Below are 22,831 nucleotides of genomic sequence, written 5' to 3'. Positions count from 1 at the left end.
ATCATGCATAGAGTCTCTCGTAGCAACCATGGTCAATTTTGAGCTAAAATTATTTTTTGCCTAAAATAAACACTTTTTGCAAATTTTTCAATACTCAGTCTTTTGTAGCATGTTTTAAGCCTCTGAGTCAAGTCAAAAGTTTATTTTTTTTTTATTTTCAAGAAAATATAAATAATTTGAGTTTTTGCAAACTATTGAAAGTTTACCTTGAATGCGTCCTCAAGCTTACCCACTAGTTCATATAACTTTTATGAGCATAATCTCTAGCCGGATTCAATGGCTAGCTGTATTTTGGTGATGTTTGAAGCCGTAGACCTGAAGTTTTGCAACTTCACATAAACAACTCACAGATGATTCTTGTGGAGTGAGCAATGATTGGAGATCCATCTAAGATTCTACTTACCCTACTCATAGGTTCTTCTACAATGGGATTGTGGAAAGTGTCCACAAACACTTGTTTTCTTGTTTTTTATGGTTTCTTGAGTCTTGATCTTAAGACTTGTCTTGTCCATCACTCATTCTCAAAATCCTAACCTAATCCTACAATCCTACAAGGTACTTAGCAAGTGCAATCTACTTCCAAGCTACCTCTACAAAGCAGAAGACGGCACTCTTAAGTTATGCGATTTTAAAAAGAAACTTTTACTCTAGGGATCCTAGAGGAAGTTAAAGGACAACTACACCCAATGCTCTTGTTTTCCCTAGTTTAGTTCTATTCGTCCCAGGAAACTCCACCAAATGTGGGTGGGTTTCCTAACCTCACTCTTATCTTATTGCAGATATAGAGAGAACCACGAACATAATTGTCAATCCATGGGACAAAGCTGACTCGATAGTGCATAGAGGGTACAAGAGGGTGTCAAGCTCTTGGAAAACAACAGCCAACTCGCATCCAACACAAGTTACAATCAGATGACCTAAGTCATCAAAAGATAATCATTAATCGGCAGACAAAACATGACTGTTACATCATCAAACAACATCTGAATGTTACAAAACTTCTAGGACAAGTATATAGGACCTAATCATACATGCTTATGGTCTCAAACCTTACTTTTGATGAAGTGCAAAAAACACAATTATTAACAACAGTGAGTTTTTGACCCAGTCATTTTTGACCCCGAATGCATCTAAATGCTTATCAATGATGCCCAAATACCCCGCCTATGCTTACTTTGTGATTTCCTAACTTGAATTCATACTTATGATGAAATTAGACCGTGGGTTGGCAATGCCAAAAGCTACAGTTTACCATGATATGTTTACGTCAATGCGTAGAGCTCTTACCTATGGTTGCAACGCAATAGACGGCACTGCAATGGACAAGGGAGTAGGAAGCATGAGAAGGAGACAAGTGAGCGTCTGTTAGCTCACGCTATGTATTACCTATCTAAAGCTTGATAATAACTTACAAAAATTGGCTTTTATACCTTAGCCAAGGTTTCTTTGGTCAAAAACTAATCATATGAGATCTCTAACTAAGGATAGATTGATTATAGCTACGACTCATTGATTACAATATCCACTTGGAAAATAGGAGTTCCAATATTCCCGATTTATCAAAAGAATTAATGTTTTTACAATAAAAACTCCCAAACAATGTACATGGGTTAGCTTGCTGCTAACAATGCCTCATTTGGTTGATGATGGTGCCATGAAAACCCAAAGACAACTCCTTTTCCTTCATAAAAATTAAGGCCCCTTTATGGACATGGGAACAACACCCCAAAGGGTCTGCCAGTCATCAACTTGATCGTATGAGAGACACCACCTATGGCCATACACTACACCACCAGCTGCCACGCGTGTGGCACCATGGCCGCCACCCCAACTCATGCCCTCAAGGGTGTCACTTAATAGTTATGTGACTATCACATGAGTGCATTAGAAGGGGTTATTCATTTCTATTTTTCCTCACATTTTCACATACAAAAGGGTACGCTAAAATTAAATTCGGGAATAAAAGTTACAGATTGAAGAGCAAAAGGGTCTATTTTATTTGTAAAAAATTCACAAATAAGGATCTTTAAAAATAGTCCTTGAATGCACATGATATATACAATTTATACATAGTGACCCCTAAAGCTTACACCATAGTTGGGCTTGTGGAGCTCTCTCTCGACTTTATTGGCTAAGGGGCGTGCACCTTGAAAGTCTTATACCATGCATTCCTAGCCTTAGGCATACCATGTGGGTCTTTTTTATTTCCACATGGAGGGCGACAAATGGCCTCCCATTTAAACCCCTTCCAAGTCAGCACAAACATTAAAAAATGCCCTTTTTTCCTTCCATTCTCCACCACTTAATTATACTTGGGTGCTCAAGGATCTGATGGCTGAGCCCTGAAATGCCGCTAGAAGTGGCAACCCTAAATCTAATCCTACTAATCGTTGCCACATTTTAATTTTGGTGCGACCTCCAACGTCCCGCGCCTCCAAAGATAGAAAAAATTATCTAGCATTGTACTATTGCTAGCTGGGCCAAACCTCATCACGCCGTACCTCTTTGACAAGACATGGATCATTTAATGAGCACTCACTTTCTAGCAACTCCCCATGTTGAGCACTAGCCCTGCAAATCCTACCAAGCTTCCAACAATATTAGCTGATGTTACATTTTCCAAAGCGGTCAAACCGGCTAAGAACTATTCCCCATCAATCATTCAACTAACTTAATCATCTGGAATTCGATTCTCAACCTAAAAGGAGTGGTGTGTCCCACAACGCGAGCTCTTCAATTCTATCTTCTAAAATCAAATCTTTTCATTTTTCCCATCCGCCCTACTCATCGAGAATTTGAAAAATCTTCTAACTTTAAACTTCAATATCTTTTGCACTGGGCGCTCGGTTTGACAAGCCATCTAGTTCGTCTTCCACAGCATCTCAAACACTACATTCATGTGTGCTATTCAAACACTCTAAACACTTTGACTGACCAATTCATTTAGCCCATCATGGAGCCCATAACGTATTCGGCGTGTATTTCCATCAATCTTTGGCTGCCTAGGCCTTGCATAGCAGCGTTAATACTTGGCCCCACACCTTTGGGAACCCTTTGCACTATTTCGCACCACTTCTAGCTCGGCCAAATTTTTCTTGTACCATCATTTTCCACCCCCAACTTGAACATTTACGCTCAACCACACACATGTTTATTGTGTCTAAAAACGTTGCAACACTAAACTAGCAACTAGAAACACTCCAAAACCACAACCATATGTACAAAAGCTAACCACATTGGTGCAACCAAAATGTGTCGACCCTAGCAGAGAAAATACAGTGATGTGTATGATTATATATGCATAGCAGAGGGCTATAGCATATGGGAAGAGCCTGTGCAAGCAAGAGAGAGAGGAGATGTATGCTTTATGTGGTTTTATAGGCCAAAAAGCTCCAGATCCGGCCTGACAAGGTGACATGTGAAGAATGTCAAAGGTGATTGTTTTTGGTCCAAATATAAAGAGATTGAAGGGCTGAAGGAACATGTCTAGATGGATCATCAAACAGAGCTACGAAGCCCAAGATATTTGAGTTTGAAGGTGCAGTGCGCTTGGCAGATCTGAGATGGATATGGCAGATGATGCTAGGTGGTCCAATCCATTTTAGAGATTGGGGTGTGCAGTGATTAATGTATGGAGCATGTCAGTATTTTCAAATTGTCGACTGGAGTCATGGATGCCAAGATACAACCGATAAAAGTTTTGTCGAGGGCCAGGTTTGTGTCGGGTTGGCCGTTTCGAGAGATGTTCTATCTGATGATTTTGGAGCTTTACCAGGGATTGTATGCATTCTATGTGGTGTACAAAGCTAGCACAAAGTGATGGCGTCTCGCGTAGATATTGGAAGAGCAAGATATTGAAGTTTGAGGGTGGCGGCAATTGCCGACGAGATGGTAGCTGGTGATTTTTTCCCATTTTGGTTAGCTCGGTTGGAGTGCACGGTGATAGCCATTTTTTGGCTTTCCATAATTGAGATAGTGAGTTACCCCACCCTACCAAAATCATCTAAACAATGTGGCTATTCTTACCTTTTCATTGTACATAGGCGTGTGTGAGTTAAGGGGCTTTTCCCATATCTTCTTAAAACCCTCAGCTAGCTAGTCACTAGGCTAGTTGAGCCAATATATATATATATATATATATATATATATATATATATATTATGGTCTATTTGTGTGTAAATATTGCATTGTATATATGGCCTAAATATAGGGATTTTTATAATTATTTTGCTATTTTATTTAAATATTTATACTTAGGTGTCTATTTTATTAAACCTGTGTATGCCTTCTTTCATCCTCTTACACCATAAGTATATATTTGCCAATGTGTACATACTCTAACCTCATATTTTTCTTTTATACAAATCACCCCCACATTTTCACCCTCACCCTCGTGAAAACAAAAAATTGATTTCTACTCTCTTAGTCATGTTTATTATATTATTTACTTGCATACCTTTTCCTCTTTCACCCAAAATAATACAAAGAGGGACCATATCATATAATTCCAATATCTTTTCATATCCATAATTTCTCCATATTTTTTTATTTATTTTTACTCGTTATTCTAACACCATGTGCTCATTTAGCTAAAATCTATGAATAGTCCATACACTAGTCCCACCATGTATATATTGCTTTTGGATCTTTGGATTTTTGCTGATTTTTTGAAGTTCTTTACAAAGTTGAAGAGAGTATGGTAATATGGACATATATGTAGAGAGAAAAGGGGACACCTAGAGAGTAGAAATGGAGGATGAAGGCTATGGAGGTGTGAGAGATGTGGCAATGGTGAAGAGGGTGAATTAGGACATGGGAGTTGCAGGTTTGGGAGTGGGAAGGAGAGGGAGGAGTGTGTGTGAAAGAGGAAAATGATAAAATGGAAGAGGGAGTGTGGATGCATAGCATGGGCAAACTGGGGTCCACCAATTAAAACATAGCTCACAGCTCGTAGCTCAAAAAAATATGAAAAAATTTGAGGTGAAATTTCAGCTCACGAGATACAACTTTTGTTTGTACCACCTTTTCAAATTCGGGGAGCATATGATCTTTAAAAATTCAGCAAAACCGACTGCTTTTTCCACTGCACAAGGTCCTTGTGAGGTCCTTCTTTGGATGATTCTTTTGAATACCTCCAAGAGTGAGCTCCCCATGGTGCATGCATGCATTCCATATACCCTTGACCTTATTTGGTAGTCTATAATTGAAGATATTGTTGAGATCATGATATAAATGAATAGTACAACTAAGAAAATCAAATATTGAGGGGTCTAAAAAAATATGTACATGTCAAATATAAATAATATAGGTGGAAAAAATATAAAGGGATCAAAATAAATCTCTCTCATTATAAGTCTACCATAAAAAGATGAATATTTTTTGTGGTCTAATTTATGAGAGTAATAGAGAACAGATGTAAGAAGGAAAAAATCACAATAGTGAAAAAATATACACATAAATAGAACTAGTATTTTTGGATTTTTGTTGGGATGGAGTTACACCAAAAATAAGAGAAGCTTGCATGAAATTATTTTTATATGGAATAAAGAGTATGCAAAATGGTAAGAAAAAATATGGTAATGGTGAGTCAATATACATAGCATAAATAACACACACCTAAGTATAAATATTTAAATAAATACCAAAATAATTATGAAAATTCCTTATATTTAGGCCCTATATACAATGAAATATTTACACACAAATGGACCATAATATACTTATATTTTTTATATTTTATATTTTATATTTTTTTGGCTCAACTAGCCCAGTGACTAGCTAATTAAGGGTTTTTAAGAAAATATAGGGAAAGTCCCCTAACTCACACACGCCTATGTACAGTGAAATGGTAGGGATAACCAAAATGTTTGAGTGATTTGATAGGGTGAGGTAGCTTACTATGGCAATTATGGAAAGCCGAAAAATGGCTATCAGTATCAAAGACATAAAACATCACAAAGAAGGGGTAGATGACTTACCTTTATCGTACGCATCGCCAAAAGTCTCCAATTGAACCATCTTGGTATGTATTGTCTTATCGGTCACCTTGCTCGATCATTCGAAAGTCTGGTGATCGTGTTCTCTATATTGAAAGTATAATCTAAATCTTTGAGTTCTTCAATCCACACTTCTAATGTTCGCATATCTTTCTTATGCCATCAAACTCTTTAAAATTAGCCTTCGTTAAGAATGATTTGGTTGTCGCTTCTTCCATATCGTCATCGTTTCTTTTTCCATTGATGACCTTTACGTCCACCACCACCGTTCACACCATCACCACTTCCACCATCACCACTATCACCACCGCCAGGTGCCACAACGCCGCCACGATGATTATTGTTTCCTAGTGGATTAGCATGGTTTTCGCCTTCATGTTTGCCATGAAGGTCCACATAGATATTAGGCTCTTGTGTTGCTTTGCCCCTCAGAGCCTCAGCACACTCTCGATTTGTTTGCTTCAGATCTTCTCGTAGTCGCCAAATCAAGTCTTCTTGCTCCTTCATCCTCCTCTCGTATCCTTCCATGTCCAGAATCAACCGCTTGCTCTGATACCAATTGTCACAGGAACAGCATAATAGAGATAGACATCAAAAGATAGAGAAAGAGATCTTTGTATTGATGGATTTTGCAGAGTTTTGATACAACAGAGGAGCAATAAAATATATGGGCGCACTCCGTTGTACGGAGCTCAAACCTCCCAACCACCCTCGAGCTTCAGTCCGCTTGCCTGCAGCGTCCCACTCGCACTCACACTCGCACTCGCACTTGCAGAAGAGGAGTTCTATGAATGATCCCCAAACGCACCACCCATCGTGCTTTTATCCTTCTTTTCCTCCAAAAGCCCGGGACTTCTCAAAATAATCACTTTTTAAGCGTTCACTCAACTCGATTTTCGCACCAAGTATACCTGCGAGAATAAGATAAGAACGTGATCGCTAAGCGATCCGTGAAGATTAGATTTTTATCATGACACTTTGCACAAATCCTGTTTCACACATTGATTTCTGCATCACCTACAAAATAGCCAAAAGAACATACTTGTGCAGCCAATTCAACAAGATAATCAAAGTAAAAAAACATAATTATGTACCTTCATAATCTCAATTGCAATAGTCTACTATGAAGAAACAAATCCACTTCTTGGTTGATAGCAGGGAGAGCTGTATGATGTTGTATGTCTGCCTGTCTCTATGTATACTATATTGTTGCTGCTTTCTGTTTGTTTTCACGATAACTTTTACAAAAAAACTCAAAACAGAGGAATTCAGGTACTCAAAACGACGGGAGTAGGTCTAGTCTACAAGGCTAAGTAGACAGAATTGCGAAAAACATCTTTCTTTGGCGGAAAACGCAACTTTTAGGTCGCGACTCCTAAAACCTCTATTTTTGGGTCTCCAGTACTTTTTCAACTTAGTTTAAGCCTATCCATGCATTTTAAGCTAAAACACATAAATATAAAATACTGATGTTAATAAAAATCTCAATTTTAGTGTTCATAGACAGACTATCAGTTATTCATTAATCTTTATCAAATACGTCTTTAGTGTATTATTTAAAAAAAGAATATATGTTCTCTCTTAATATCTCAAACTCATTCATATAATCTCTATTTAATAGACTATTCAACAATTCTTTCAAATCGTGCTAAACGAAAGTTATGCCCTACTACATTCTTTTCGACTTTAAGAACTTCAAAGATTAGTCCTATTACACTCTCAAAATGTGAAAATGAACAATGAGCTAGAATTTGGGCTACCTGACCTATATCTTCCCTAGATTTTCGTGACATAGGGCTGATTTTCCTCACGAATCGCTTGTCATTCCGGCGTCGTATGACCATTTGATGAAATTTTGGCGAAATGTAGTCATGATCATCAAGGCTGAAATTCGACATCTTCAGATTAGCTTCATATCTTCCATGCTTGATAACCTTATCATGCTACTTTGGCGTTTGCTTCCAGAACTTGATTCCGACACTTGTGAGCGATGTTTTTTAATTTTTGATGTTTTATTAACGAAAATCAAATGAAATAAATTGAAAATACTTATTAGCTGGAAAAAATTAGCCAAAATTATTATACTCATCCCTAAGCATATATTTTCTCTAGAAGCATGCCAATGCTCCGGATTTTGCCATTACAGCTCATTATTATGCTGGTCGGATGATACAAAAACGCTAAAAATGCCAGGTTTTGATCGAATATGTTCGAAATTGAACTCTAAATAATGAAAAAACACACACATTATGTACATATATACACGTTGGACCCCTTAATGGCCCTAACTGTTGCTAGATTCATCAATTATTTTCCCCTTCCTTGTCTGAGTCGCCCCGGACGAAGGTTTGGTGCATGTGCATGGGTGTTGGAATCTGTGTCTATGCATGGCCTTGTAATGTGGCCATATTCTGATGTTTGAGACAATGCGTTGGGTAAGAAGGTGATGTGCAAGATGCGGGGACTGAATGTAGTTTTCAGTGACTTTTGATGGCGAGGGTAGTTGTGTATGGAATAGAAGAGCTTGCAGTTGAATTGCTCTTTCACTGATTGTGGGTGTTGTGCTGGCAACTATTTTTGGAACCCATTTGTATGCGTTTTGTTGCATCTTTACAGATTCTACTTTAGTTTTCATAAATTTCGAGTGCCATTTTGGAGGTTCAGGCTTCTTGTTTTGAGTTGTGGGTTTCCTTTCGAGCTTTGTCGTCGCCGAATCTTTAGTTTTCTCCAGTTTTGGTTGCCATTTCCACTCTAGAGCAACTTATGAAGGTCTTTGACATGATGCTGCTTCCGTCTGGAGTTTGTCCTTAGGTAGCCAAATCTTGCTTGGTTTGTTGGGCATCAATCTTTTCTTTATCCATACTTTCCGAATAACCTATTGTGGTGTTTTTGGCTGATTAGCCGGTTGCTTTTTGTCAATGGGGATACTCATCCAGGAGTGATCTGTTTTGGCGAATGGAGTCATGTACGTGTTAGAGTCATGTGTGTACATTAGCGCATGTTCTAACCATTCAGTGACTGCATTGTACGTTCTCATCCATGGAACTCCCAAGCATAGTGATTCTCTGATTTCTCCGTCTTTCATTACGAAAAATTGATGAGGACAACTATTTCCTAATCTGTTTGCCACAATAATGTATTGAGCGTGGGTTTTATATCTCGGAGGCGCTATCGGTCCTACAAAATCTATTCCCCATTTCACAAACGCTCTTGCCCCCATCATTGGCCTTAAGGGCATATCATCTCGTGCTCTAGGAATTTTTGTTTTCTGGCAATCGTTACATCGTTTCACAAACTCCTCAGCGTCCATGAATAGTGTAGGCCACCATATGCCTGCAATAAGAATTGCTTTGGTCGTTTTGTCAGCAGTTGAGAAATGTCCGCCGTGTGCTTGCTCTAAGATAGGAATGTATTCCTCTTCAGTCGTGCACATTCTCCATTGATTGTCTTTTCCCCTCTTCTAAAGAGTGTCCTCAATCAGTACATAGTTTTCTGCCTCTTTCGTGATCATTTTGATACGTGATCTACTCATCCCTTCAGGCAGTATCCTGGTGGTGAGGTATTCAACAATGTAGTTACTCCATCGGGGTGCTACAGATAATTTGAATAGAGTCGCATGCTCTATCGGCTTTTGAAGCGTGTATCTAACACAAGATTTGATATGCATATGAACACTATGTCACATTTTTGGCCAATACACACCCATTCTCATCAATCTTTGATACATTTGTGCATGCCCATTGTGAATCCCCGTTGTTTGTACATGAGCTTGGTTGAGGTACAATTCCCGTTCACTCGATTCAACACAAATCCTAAGGATTTGATCCGATCCCTGTTTGTATAGCCTACCCGCCAACATTACTAATGATCTGGATGCTTCAATGGTAGAAGGTTGTCTTGTCACATTCAATGACCCGGTAGTCAGCAAAGGAATTACATCCTCGCTCCATCTTGGAACCATTTCTATGTTGAAAATATATGCATCTGGCAAATCATCATCAACTCTGACTGGGTTTTCTCCATGCATCATTCTAGATAAATGATCCGCTCTTTGGTGTGTAGTTCCTTTTTTGACTACTACCATGAAGTCAAACTCAAGTAGTATGATGAACCATTGAACAATCCTCCCCGTACTGCAAGGTTTGTTTACTAAGTACAGTAGTGCTTGGTGATCAACGACGAATACAAATTTATTGGAAAGTAAGTAGTGTCTAAAATTTTTCACCGCATAGACCATACCCAATCCCTCCCTCTCAGTTGTTGTGTAATTCTTCTCTGCATTGTTCAGTTGTCTACTGGAGTAACTTATTGGAAAATCCATGTTGTTCTCTCCAGGTTGTGGAAGTATGCATCCTATTGCATACGCTGATGCATCTACGTGGATGTGAAATATCTTTTCCCAATCCAGAGCCTTCAAAATTGGAGCGGAAATTAACCTTTGCTTTAAAGTTTGAAAATATTTCTCGCACTCATCCGTCCACTCAAATTTAGTTATCAGTACGTAAAGTGGTTTTGCAATTATAGCATATGAGTAGATAAATCTGCGATAATATCCACAATGGCTCATAAATGCCTGTACCTCCTTTACATTTACTGGTCGTGGTAGATCAACAATGACGCTGATCTTCTCCATGTCTGTCAAAATACTATTTTTGGACACTATATGTCCCAATATTTTTCCCTGTCTTACCATGAAGACACATATCTTTGGATTCAACCAAATCCGATACAGTCTACATTTTTCGAACACCTTGGTCAAGTGCTCTATGTGCTCCAATCTTACAAGAGAGTGAACGCACAAGTCATCCATGTAAATTTCTAAGAACTGTTTTAGATATTCTTTAAAAGCATGACCCATCAGCCTCTGAAATGTGGCTGGTGCATTTGTTAAGCCAAAAGCCATTACCCTGAATGCAAAAATACCCCATTCACTTGCGAAAGCCGTTTTGTGCTGATCCTCTGGCTTTATTGCGAGTTGGTTGTAACCCAAAAAGCCATCTAGGAAACTATAAGCCTCTTTTCCTGCCACTCTTTCTATTACATGATCAGTAATGGGTAGGGGATAGTTGTCCCGAATTGTAGCAGCGTTTACTTTCTTGAGATTGACGCACACTCTTAACTTTCTATTTTTCTTCGGGACCACCACAATCGGTGAAACCCAATCGGTGTGCTCAATTTCGTAAATAAACTCTGCCTCCTTAAGTCTCTCTATCTCCTCCTTGATCTTTTTCGCAAACGTTTCATTGTAAGTATAGGGACGTTGTCTGCTGGGTTTGGCGTCATTCTTAAGGGGTATTGTGTGTTGACAGATACTTGGATCCACCCCCTTAAGATCTTTGAATGACCATGCAAACACATCTCTATACTGTTTAAGAGTAGCTACCAAAAGCGTTTCCTCTTCTTCAGTAAGATCCGTGGCAATATATGGAGGTTTTGGATCTTCTCCTGGCTCCGCTAGATCTATTCATTTGGCTTTTTCAAGACTGTCATACGATGTACCCGGTTCCTTCAATTCCCGCATTGGTTGTTGCACTATGATTTTCCTATCTTGTATGGTATACTTCTTATAATGGGACCGTGCATCCATCTTGTCAGAACTCGTATCCTCGTTTGTTTCAAAGTCAGTCATCCATATGTCTCTGAGGGTTCGCTTGAGCTTATTGTACTCCATTTTCCTCTCTGTTTTGGTCATTCCAGACCCTATTTTCCCCCCTTTATGCGACTCAGTCGTTCTCTTTTCGTGTCTGTTCTTCTTGTTGTTTTTCCATGGTTTAGTTTTAATAAACCGGCTTGTGACCTCGTCTTTGACATAATCATCAGCTTTGACAAGCTTTAGATATCCCGTTCTGTCATTGACAAGAGGCATCGGATTATGCTTATTTTCCCTTGATTTTCTTGTTCTCTTGGATTTATACTGCTCCTATCGTGACTAGGTTTTTGGTTAGGAAACTCGTAAAACCTGTCCTGCCTTGACTTGTATTTCCTATTCGTCTCTGATGCACTTGATCTCTCATCATCAACCTCTATCAGTTGGATTTCATCATCCAGTGATGGAAGGTCACCGCTTAATGAATCCGTGAATTCCTCCTCTGTTCGATTCCTATCGTTCACTACAGATATCTCATCAATGATTCTTTTACACTCGGTCTCACGTGGTGGTTCTTCTTGTCCCTCGCTCTTCGATCATGACTCAAGGATGACGCTAGCCATTTGCAACGTTACTAGGTCGTATCCTTCTTCGTCACAAAATTTTGTAGGTGTGCATTCATTAACACATATGTCCAAGGTTGACAATATTTGGGTCCACCCGAATGGCTCAAATAAATGTTCAGGGAAAGGTTCTAAGAGATAGGCCTCGTCTTCTACGCATATTTCCAAAACGCTTTCCTCTTTGATTATGTCTCCACAATCAGATGCTCCACACATCCTCACATGCGCTTTTGTTTGCATCCATGCAGGTTTTTTTTTTTCATTTATAGTGGTTGAATTAAATTCTTGCACTGGTGTTTTTGCAACGTCTCTATAGCTGTGATCCTTCATGTTGATTTTCGTTATTAGTTCTTCATGCCTTAGGTAGATTTGGTCGTACCCCCAATCTTGTATCATTTTGAGTTGACGCATAAAAGGTCATCCCAAAATAATGTCGAAGTTGTTCTTTTTTCTAAAATCCACCATAGTAAAGGTGTGCTCATAGTTAATTCCACACAAAGTTACAACTATTTGGTCCAGGATTCCCAATGGTCTCTCTACATACCCATCTTCGAGTTGCAGTTTCATTCTCGTTTTTCTAAGAGCTTGACGGCCCCATTTCTCCCAGATTTGCTTTGTATCAATTGCCACTCCCGCTCCACTGTCTAGAATAGCTATCGTTTTTATATCCTGATATTCAACAGGTAAGGTTGTATTACCCTCCTCGCCTTCACAGTAATCTCCGACCTTGTTTATGGGCACTGGTTGGGCTTTGGGTTGACCTTCCCGTTTGTTTTCTTCTCCCGTAGGGTTTGTCTGAAAATGAATTTTTACTCCTTTGTGCTCCAAATGTTTCCCCATGTCTTCACATAAGTGTGGTATGACTCTCAAGATTTCGGACAACGTGATTGTGCATGTTATAGGTGTCGATAGCATCTCTTGAAGACTTTTTGAGTCAACCATATGTGGAATAGTTCTCATCTGGGATGGAACTAACCTTATCTCCGATTGTGCTTCGTGTTCACCTATAAATGAAGGCAGGGTTTTCAAGGATTGAGCTTTGCTTTCCACCAAAACCTCCATTCACACATCTCCATACAGTGATTGTATATCGGCTGGACAAAATCCATTATCCAGGTTAATGTCAGGAATTGGAGTAGACTGTAACGTCGCACTTCCGTTCTCTCTGTTTCTAATGGTTTCCCATAAGTGTTGTGGCCATTGTTCTTCAACTTCTAGAATTGGCATTATCGTCATTGACTTAGCGTCATCAGTTGTGTTTGACACCATTCGGTGATCTAGTGACAATATCGTTTCAGGACTGGGTCCGTTAACTTGTTTTGGTTCCTCGATTTTTACTTTTTTTTGCTCTTTACAAATGAACACTTCTTGTTCTGGGGTTCTAACCACCTTAGGTTCCATAAACACCTGGGATGTTTCAATGAGGTGTTTACACATTTCCAAACGCTTCGTTTCCACTTCAAGTTGAGGATAAGTGAACCATCTCTACTCTAAGGTTTGGTTTGTTTTTAGTCTTGCTTTGTACACTTGTAATAGAGCATCTAACGGCTCTAGCACTTTCTCAACCAGAACTAATCCCCCTGAGGATGCTTTCCTTGGCTTGTTGTTAACGTCAACAGTTTCTCTCTCTCTCTCTCTCTTGTTTCAATTGATCCTTTGTTTCATGCAATTTGTGTTGCATGGCAGTTTGGATTTTCAACCTTCTTGTTTTTATCCTGTCTCGTTTTGCCTTCCAGGATTTTCGCTGGGTTCTCACGGATAAACTCTCATTTTCTGTGGGTATCGGCAACTCGACCTTTTCCTCCAAGCGCTCATTTTTCCCTAAGTCCTTGGCTTGGGCTTTGTTTATTGCATTGATTTGGATCATGGGATCGGTTTTTGATCCGCTGCTTGCACTTGGTATCACCCCCACAATATTCATAGTTTCTTTTCCCTTGTTGTCCAGATTCTTTGGGCAATTTGGCAATATGTGATTCACACCACATCCATCACAAAACCCAAAAATTTTCACTCTTTCGCCTTTGAAAGGGCAGTTACGCTCCCAATGATCCGTACTTCTATAGCTATAGCATTGTCCAATTGGTAGTTGATTTTGAGGAGGTGGTCCCATAGGTTGTCGTGCTCTATTAGGATATCCTCTTGGTTTGTAATTATGGTTCGCAATGAAGATTAACGTTCTTTCGTCTACCAAATATTGATCTCTCGAAGGTTGTGCTACATACGTTGGTGGTGAAATACCTTCACTATTTCCCCACGGTTGATAGGCTTCGTCTACGTACATTTGTGATTCAGGTTCTATTACGTACGGATCATTCGGTTCCTCATAATAAGAAACTTGAAGTGTACTATTTGTTCCTGGTGATGCTTCACAAGGTTGAGCATACCTAATCATGGCTCTATTTTCCTATGGTAATGGAGGTTGTTGACCCAACACAGGTTGAGGTTTGTCTGCTCCTGCTACCTGATTCATATTTGGTCCAACTTGATATCTTGGAGGAGGTGGTTGGGATGGTCCCTGCTGGAGGTCCATACGGTCTTTCCCTCACATAGTTTTTGTTATAAAAACACTCTTCCGTGCTATGATTTGTCCACTTTTGTTCTATGGTGCACCATTTTAGTACTCGTCCATTCGCAATTGGTGCTTTCGGCTGTTGTGTGCACCATGACGTCCGAGTCCCCCCCACATATGTCACACTTACTTGTCTGAGACTGTCTCATCACCGGATTCGATCTCATATGTTGCTGCATTCTCTTCGTTACCTCCTCTATCAATTGATCAGTTGTCGGCATCAAGGACGCCTCAACATCTTTCTTGGTAGAGGGTTGGCTTTTAATCCATGAAGAGCCATTGGTTACTGAATCAGTATCCTCTAACACTTCCCCATATGCTTTGTAGTTATCGACAAGATATAACGCTTCCCTTGTAACCTGTTGAAATGTGCTACAGGCCTTCAAGTGAAGGTCCTTTTTCAAGGTTTCATTCCTAAGTCCTTCAACGAAGATCACATACAATCTCTCGTCCTGCGGTAATTCCCTCCTCGGGCACCTCTCAATTATTGCTTGAATCTCAAGGTTGCTTCCTTCACTTTTTCACTCTCGAGTTGTTTAAAAGCATATATCTGTGATACAGTATTATGCGTTATACCCCATTTTGAGAATTCTTCCGCGAACTCGCGCAATACATGTTCAATATTCGAACAAGTTTCAGGGTTTAAAGGTTGAAACCATGTTAAGGCTGTCCCTTCCAAGGTCAACCCAAATCCCTCATATTGAGTATGGAAATCAGTGATCTGTTCTGCTCTTAAGACTTGCTTGAAGAGCGATACATGAGCATGTGGATCCCCCAATCCGCTATACTTCTTTGGCATGCACTTCGCTACTTGGGATGGCCTGATCCGTCTATGGTCCGCGATCAATCTTATTGCTCCCGTGTCTTGACTTAATCGTTCTCGGGCATCATGGAGGTCGTAGGTTGCTCTCGCTGGCTCCCCTGCCCCAAATCTATTGCTAGGAGGAAAATGTGATGGGGTGGCTGCAAATGTTGGACCTATTTCCGTGTGCGTAGAGGACTACACTACGTCAATTCATAGCCATTGATTGTCTAGAATGTAACGTTCCCATGGGGCTTGGCATCGAATAATGATGTTGACTGAAAGAATCAGCTACACGAGTCCTCCCTCCACCTGTGGTCACCGGTTCTGGCACGACAGTTGTAGGTGATGGTGCTAGTGGGCTCGGAGTGACATAATACTGGTGAAGTGGTCCCCCAAAGTACGTATATCCTTCCAACTCTTTTTTATCCATTGTTGCATATCGTCTTCCATACTTGTCGTATGCGGCAATTTTCGTTTCCGCTCCCTCGGTGTAGGTGAAGACATAAAGTCTTTTCTGCTTAGTCATCTCTCCGATGTAGGGTTCCTCGCATCTATAATAGAGAGCTTGCTCTCCATTATTATACTTGTATAACCCCAAGTAGACATTATCCGTGTTGACTCTCAACGTTTCGTTTTCTCGCCTTAATCTCGCAGTAGGTAAGCTCATTATTTGTGCCTTTTCCTCATGTTCTTCGTCTATTTTGGCTTTTGTTCCCATCAATCTCCACTTGTCTACAATGTTAGGATTTAGGACTACCAAGTACATGATACCCTCGGCATCTAGGTACCTATCTCCGCTATAGCTCACAGCACTAAGTCCCTGAACTCACTTGGTCTATCTTATATTTCCACACAGTAGCGGTCCATATCATCTTTGTATATCTTGGCACCTTGCTTGTTGTCATATTGATACTTGATGAACAATAGCTTTAATGTGGCCGAGGGGTCTGATGGTATTGTTGCCATGTTTTCTCTTCCGTTTAGTTTTGATGGTCCCAAGTGTTCTGTGAAATACTCGGAAGATCTCTCTGAAGAAGTATCGGAGATGCCTTCTTTAAGGATCGGCTCTAACGGTCGTACTATCCCTTGGTTTACACTCTCCTCCATTGATACAACACTTGTTTGATCCGCTAAATTTAGGTGTCTGGTGCTGATTTGTTTTCCCGATCTCAAAAACATGAAGAAAGTGGGATTTACTGACTGAATCCAAACCTCTTACCTAGAGATGGAATGATCTTCCAACTCCTGCGACTCCATGGATTGTTACTTGATTGGTCTCTGTAAATGAATACACTGGATGGCTATGAGATCACTGTATCATTCCAACTGTCAGCAAATTCAACACTTTCACAATGATCTCTACACAATTTTGCTTGCAGATTATTGACAGTATGTCCATTTGAGTTTTGACAACTCCTGATATCTTAAATAGTCTAGGTCTATGAACATGTCAAAAATGAGTTAGCGATCTGGGCCAGAGGTACACCGATCGCGATCATAGTTCTGGGCCCAAATTAGATGAAACGTCACCAGCTTGTTCACTAGGCTATTTTAAGACTACCTGCCAGACACTTTTGTATTTGGACTCAAAAAAGTCCAAATAGGCTTGTTCACGAGCTATTTTAAGACTACCTGCCAGACACTTTGTATTTGTATTTGGACTCAAAAAAGTCAAGTTTTTACCATTTCTTGGTTGGAGGTGCCTGTTTCCCAGAATCTGTCAATTTGATCTGATTTGAGTGCTTGATTAGTGATTTGGAAGCTATCTGGGGTTGTCCTATGTACAGGCTACCCCTCTGTATGGTTCCTTCCCAGTTTTGATGTGTTTTGGTCTACTGAAAGTTAATTTCTAAGCCAGTTTAGCAGTTTTTGACTCGGATCTGTATTCAGATGGTTTGACAGGTATTTTGAGGTTTCTGGCTCTAGGTCCTTTAGACTTTTATGTTTGTATACACATGAGGATCCCACAGATGAAATCTGGTCAAAATCTGGCACTTAGGTACACCGATCGCGATCGTAGTTCTGAGCCCAAATGAGACCAAATTTGGCATGCTTGTAGACACTGATGTTTTAAGGCTATCCCCAAAGTCTTTTTTCATTTGGATCACCAAAAGTCAATATTTTATAGTTTCTGGGTCTGTCAGGCTAGTTTTACCCAAGTGGCCTGATTACCTTGATCCTTGATGTTTTTGGGTGTGGTTGCTTTAGACAAACTTGTTTAGAATCCTATCAAGAAGGCAGGTACACCGATCGCGATTGTAGTACCTCGGGCAAATATTATGAAATTTTGTTTGCTCCCTCTGACAAGTGTTTCCTAGTGTTTTGTGCTACCACTTGTGATTTTAATCAATATCAACCCTGTTTGGTCAGATCTTCAGAATTTCAGAGTCTTATGGATTTTTTGGCCAAAGTTATGGTTTGTTGGTTTCTTGACTCTAACTTTTGCCCCAAATCTGATTGGAATGTGATTTGCTTATCCTACTCCTAAGTACAGAAACGAAAAAACATAAGGAAATGAATCAAACAAACCAAACACGACAGTTTTCGGGTGAGATTTTAGTACTCAATCGAATTAAAGAAATTGAAGAGCAAAAATTCTTTAACACTCTCACTCACAGCTCCCTAAATCTCCTAAGAGAGGATCTAGCCGGTCCACTGGCTTTAGACTCCACTAAGCTCTAAACCCTTGTCTAGCAACCTAACTGAGGTGTAAAATGGATTTGTGGATTGATCTTTTTTAAGGAATCTAACTGCGTACTCGATCACTCATCACCTAAGGAGCATTCCCCGGAAGCGGAACCAATGTTTGCGGGTCCCCGCGACGGACGTCCATAGCATAGATCTCAAGCATCAACATGTTTATCAATACAAGGGAAGCGACTCGGATGAGGCATGGAAACTCACTAGGGTGTCAATCCTAATGAACTGAACTCGAAGAGATGCAACTACTAACTCTACAAGCAAATCAAACGCATTACCACCAAGTAATGTGCCTATGTTCTTCTACACAGCTCTACAATCATCACGCTCGTTTACCATGCAAATCATATCGGAATCGCACGAAACTTGAAGGGAGGCTACATGGGATCATCAGGAACATATCCTATCACTGTCACAGCATTATGGAGAGGTACAAAGATCGTGATCGTTCGTCCCAAAGTCAGCAAAAACAGCGCGAACAGGTGATCCTAATGGGTCGTTTTAGGGTCCCTAAAGCCCCTCCTAGGGTCAAAACACGCATATAAATACTCAAAACAACGATTTAAGGCCTCAAACTCATAGTTGAAAACCTACATCGAATCTTGAATGATTACATTTGAATGGAAGAGCAAGGTGAGAGGAACACAATGCAATAAACAAATCTGAATTTGGATTACCGTAGCCACAATGGCGAAGATTACAAGTTGGAACAAGAAGGTGTTCTCGAACGTACGTTGTCTTCTCAGTTTTCCATCCAAAAGATCATGTTCAAACTTACAAAAAATGACCTTTATAGATTAGGTCTTTACAAAGGGCTTGTCCGGCCATAAGCTCCTAAACTTCTAATTGGCTCTCTAATATAAAATTGCTCCCATAAGAATAATCATAAATCCTTTGACAAATTCTCGGCTTAGAGATGCTTCCTTACAAAAGAATTTTACAATGGTTTCTCATAAAAATATGATCCTTCTCTGGAAACGGCCGCTTGTTGCTTTGTCCGCCAAACATGTTTCAAGAGGTGAAAGAGGTGTTAGGGGGACTATCAACCATGCAGGCTCCTAATTGGGAGCTGGTGTTTTATGTAAATCCATCAATAGTGGATGATGCCATTGGAGCCATGCTATTGCAAAAGGGGAAGGGCGGTCATTATATGAGGCCAATGTATTGTGCAAGCCGAGTGAAGTTGGTAGCAGAGAGAAAATTCTCGGAAGTAGAGCTAGTGATGGCCAGTGTAATATTTGCTTGTCAACGATTTCGTCATTACTTGCTATCACAACCTTTTGTTTTCTTGACGAGTTACACCTTTTTGCCTCAATTAATTAATGGCACTAACATGTCAAATGTGGTCAAGAAATGGGTGATTGAGCTGCAAGAGTTTGAGTTCTCTTTTCTAGTGGAAGACAGTACAAGAGTTCATTTGTTGACTTACAAGTAGAATCCCCTTCTCATTAAGGAAGAGGTGGTGAGAAAGGTAGTTGAAGAAGTGCCACATTTCAAAAATGCACATGTGTTGTTCTTTGATGGCTCATACAGAAAGAGCCATGATGCGGCTTCAGGGGGTATAGCACTTTACGATTCAGAGGGGGAGTTAGTATGCAAGAGAGGTTATGCTCATAGTAACAATGAGGATGAATATGCAACTTTGGAAGCTGGATTACACATTTGTTTGAAGCATGGGATTAGAAGGTTGAGGATAAAAGGTGATGCCTTGTTAGTTGTGAAGCAAGTGTTGGGTGTGTGGAAGAGAAAGAACACCTCATTGAAGGAAATTTGTTTCAAAATTAAAGGCCTGTTAAAAAATTTCGAACCATGGAACATCAAACACATTGAACATGCTCTAAATGGAGAGGCACATGAAGCAACTCAAAGCATGATTGGGGATTTATTTTATTGAGGACCAATTTACCTCTTTATCATGGCCGGGAAAGTTTGGCTCAAGAAGAGGAGTTTTTGCTAAGAGGAATCATTCCAAAAGACCTTCAAAAGTCTAAGAAGTTTGGATTTGTGCGTAGAGCATACAGGTAAAAATTGATTAGTGACGTCTTTTACATGAAAGGGGTTGATCTCGTGTTGAGATGTGTACCTTGGCAGGAGGAGCTTTAGAGAGTTTTGGAAGAGAATCATGAAGGTGCATGTGGCTAACATTTTTCTCTAAAGATCACCTTGCATAAGATCTTTCAAGAGGGATATGTATGGCCTAGTTTGCACAAGGATGTTCACCAGTGGTGTAGGTCTTGCAATAGGTGTCAAGCATTTGGGAATAGAGTGTTGAAGCAGAGCTACGAAAAACCATTATGGCGTTTGATGTGTTTGAAAAGTGGGGCTTGATGCAATAGGCCCATTACAAGCAAGGGCAAAAGCTATATTTTGACTACAATGAACTATCTCTCTAGATGGGCAGAGGCTATTGCAGTAAAACAAATCACTGCAAAGGATGTGGAAAAATTTTTGTATGATGAAATATGTTGCAAGTTTGGGGTTCCATTGGAGCTACTTTCAGATAAGGGACCAGGATTTAGAGCTAAATTGCTAGACTTTTTATGCGCGAAGATGAAGATTAGGCACCAGCATACCACTCCTTATTATCCCCAATGTAATGGCTTAAATGAAATATTCAATGGTGAGTTGGTAAAAATTCTTTCTAAAGTGACAAAGCACCAAGGAAATAATTGGGATTTGGATTGCCTAGTGCATTATGGGTTAGCGTACTTCAATGAAGACAGGTACAGGGTTTACTCGATTTCATTTGGCATATGGAAAGGAAGCACTATTGTCTGTGGAAGTAGAGTTTCCTGCAATGAAGATGCTAGAAAAGTTTCTTGGACCACCTAATGATGAATTCAAAGAGAGGCTCTTACAATTACAAGAGGTTCAACAGGATAGGATGAGCGCATTGGAGCATTATGGGCAGATGCAAGATAGGGCTTTGGCAAAGATAAATGAAAAGGTCAAAAGTAAGGGTATCAAGAAACATGACTTGGTTTTGTGCTACAACAGTAAGCTGGACAAGACATTCGAAAAGAAGTTTCAAATTAAGTGGGAAGGCCCTTTCAAGGTAATGGAGTGTTTTCCAAATGGTACATATCAGCTGGCAAACTGGATGGGATTTTACATAAGTCAAGGGTAAATGGATTGCGTCTTAAATTGTATCATGCTAGATTGATGACGGTGGAGCAAGATGAGTTGTCTGTAGAACAGGTAATGTATGTGAGGTATGAGGAGACCTGTGACGCGACGAGTCTCATATCTCTTTTTGCTACTGTTGATTATGAATAATCTAGTAGGCTAGGGGATTGGCAAAGTATGTTACTCAGTTTTTTTGAATAAGTGATTGTGCATATGTACATATCCATGCATGGTGCATCAAATAAATAATTGCCCATTTTCCAGAGCCAGATGGCTACGTGGGGCCCACATGTGTACAAGTAGGACAGCATGTACATAGTGCATCGATTTTCCCTATCACCAATACCAGTGTGTTTTTTTCTATAATAATGAGGAGTTGGTAGCGTGTAAAACTTCTCAAGGATGGGCCCATGCCATGAGGTAAGCAGGTGCATCAAATGGCATCTAGTGGCGTCAGGAGGTCGAATGGGATCAAGTCTTGCACGTGGGTAAGTGAAGACACAGTGGGGCTGTTTTTTTGTGATACAGTATGAAAAAGGTAATCATTAGGACCATATTTTGGGGCTACTTCACGTGGTTGCAGGACCAAAGATATGGCCTTATTGAGAAAAGCTGAGGGCTAGGTGTACAGATGGATGCAGCAGGGTGGTCAAACTATGCAATGCGAGGCCACTTTTTGGCCTGTTCGGGTCCATTTGAGGTAAACTAAAAGGCCAAAGGTACCCAAGTAATAAAGATAAGTGTGGGAACTAAAAAACCAAAGAGAAAGACCAGAAAACACGTGGAGAAGAAGAGAAATACCCGTAGCTCAATTTTTGCTCATTTAGGAGCATTTCTTGGCCCTAAATAGCTCATCCGTCAGGTTTGAGCAATGTGACATTGTAGGGTGGGGTTTTCAGCTGTTCCGGACACATGGTGTTGTCCCTTTTTCCAAATTCCTCATGGATTTTTTGTTGTTTTTCTGTGTAATCTTCTCCGGTGAGTGAAGCCTCTGCTTAACTTTGTGGTTGTATTTGGTGTATTTCCTCAATACTGTGTAAACTATTTGCCCCATTGGTGTTGGGCTGAGCTTCATTGAGTATAAAAAATAGAAATTTTCCTCCTTTGACCTAAATTGATAGTGTATGTGTGAGTGTGTATGTGTAAGTGTTGAGTGGGAAAGTTTGAAATCTCTCTCTTCTCACTCTATCTGTGTGTTTCCTCTCTCCACGAGGTGGATTGTGTAAGCCGAGTGGTGTCCCATAATGTGTGTGTGTGTTATTCCAAGAGTGTGTGTCAGCTTATCATAGAGGCTTTGTGTGTGTTTCCAACCCGCTCACAACGCTTTTTGTTCTAGTGGTGTCCCATAATGTGTGTGTGTGTTATTCCAAGAGTGTGTGTCAGCTTATCATAGAGGCTTTGTGTGTGTTTCCAACCCGCTCACAA

This window comes from Adiantum capillus-veneris, chromosome 2 (genome assembly GCF_014529385.1).
Source record: "Adiantum capillus-veneris isolate H3 chromosome 2, ASM1452938v2, whole genome shotgun sequence".
Lineage (NCBI taxonomy): Eukaryota > Viridiplantae > Streptophyta > Polypodiopsida > Polypodiales > Pteridaceae > Adiantum > Adiantum capillus-veneris.
The sequence above is the reverse complement of the archived record's forward strand: the minus strand, read 5'-3'. Positions refer to the sequence as shown.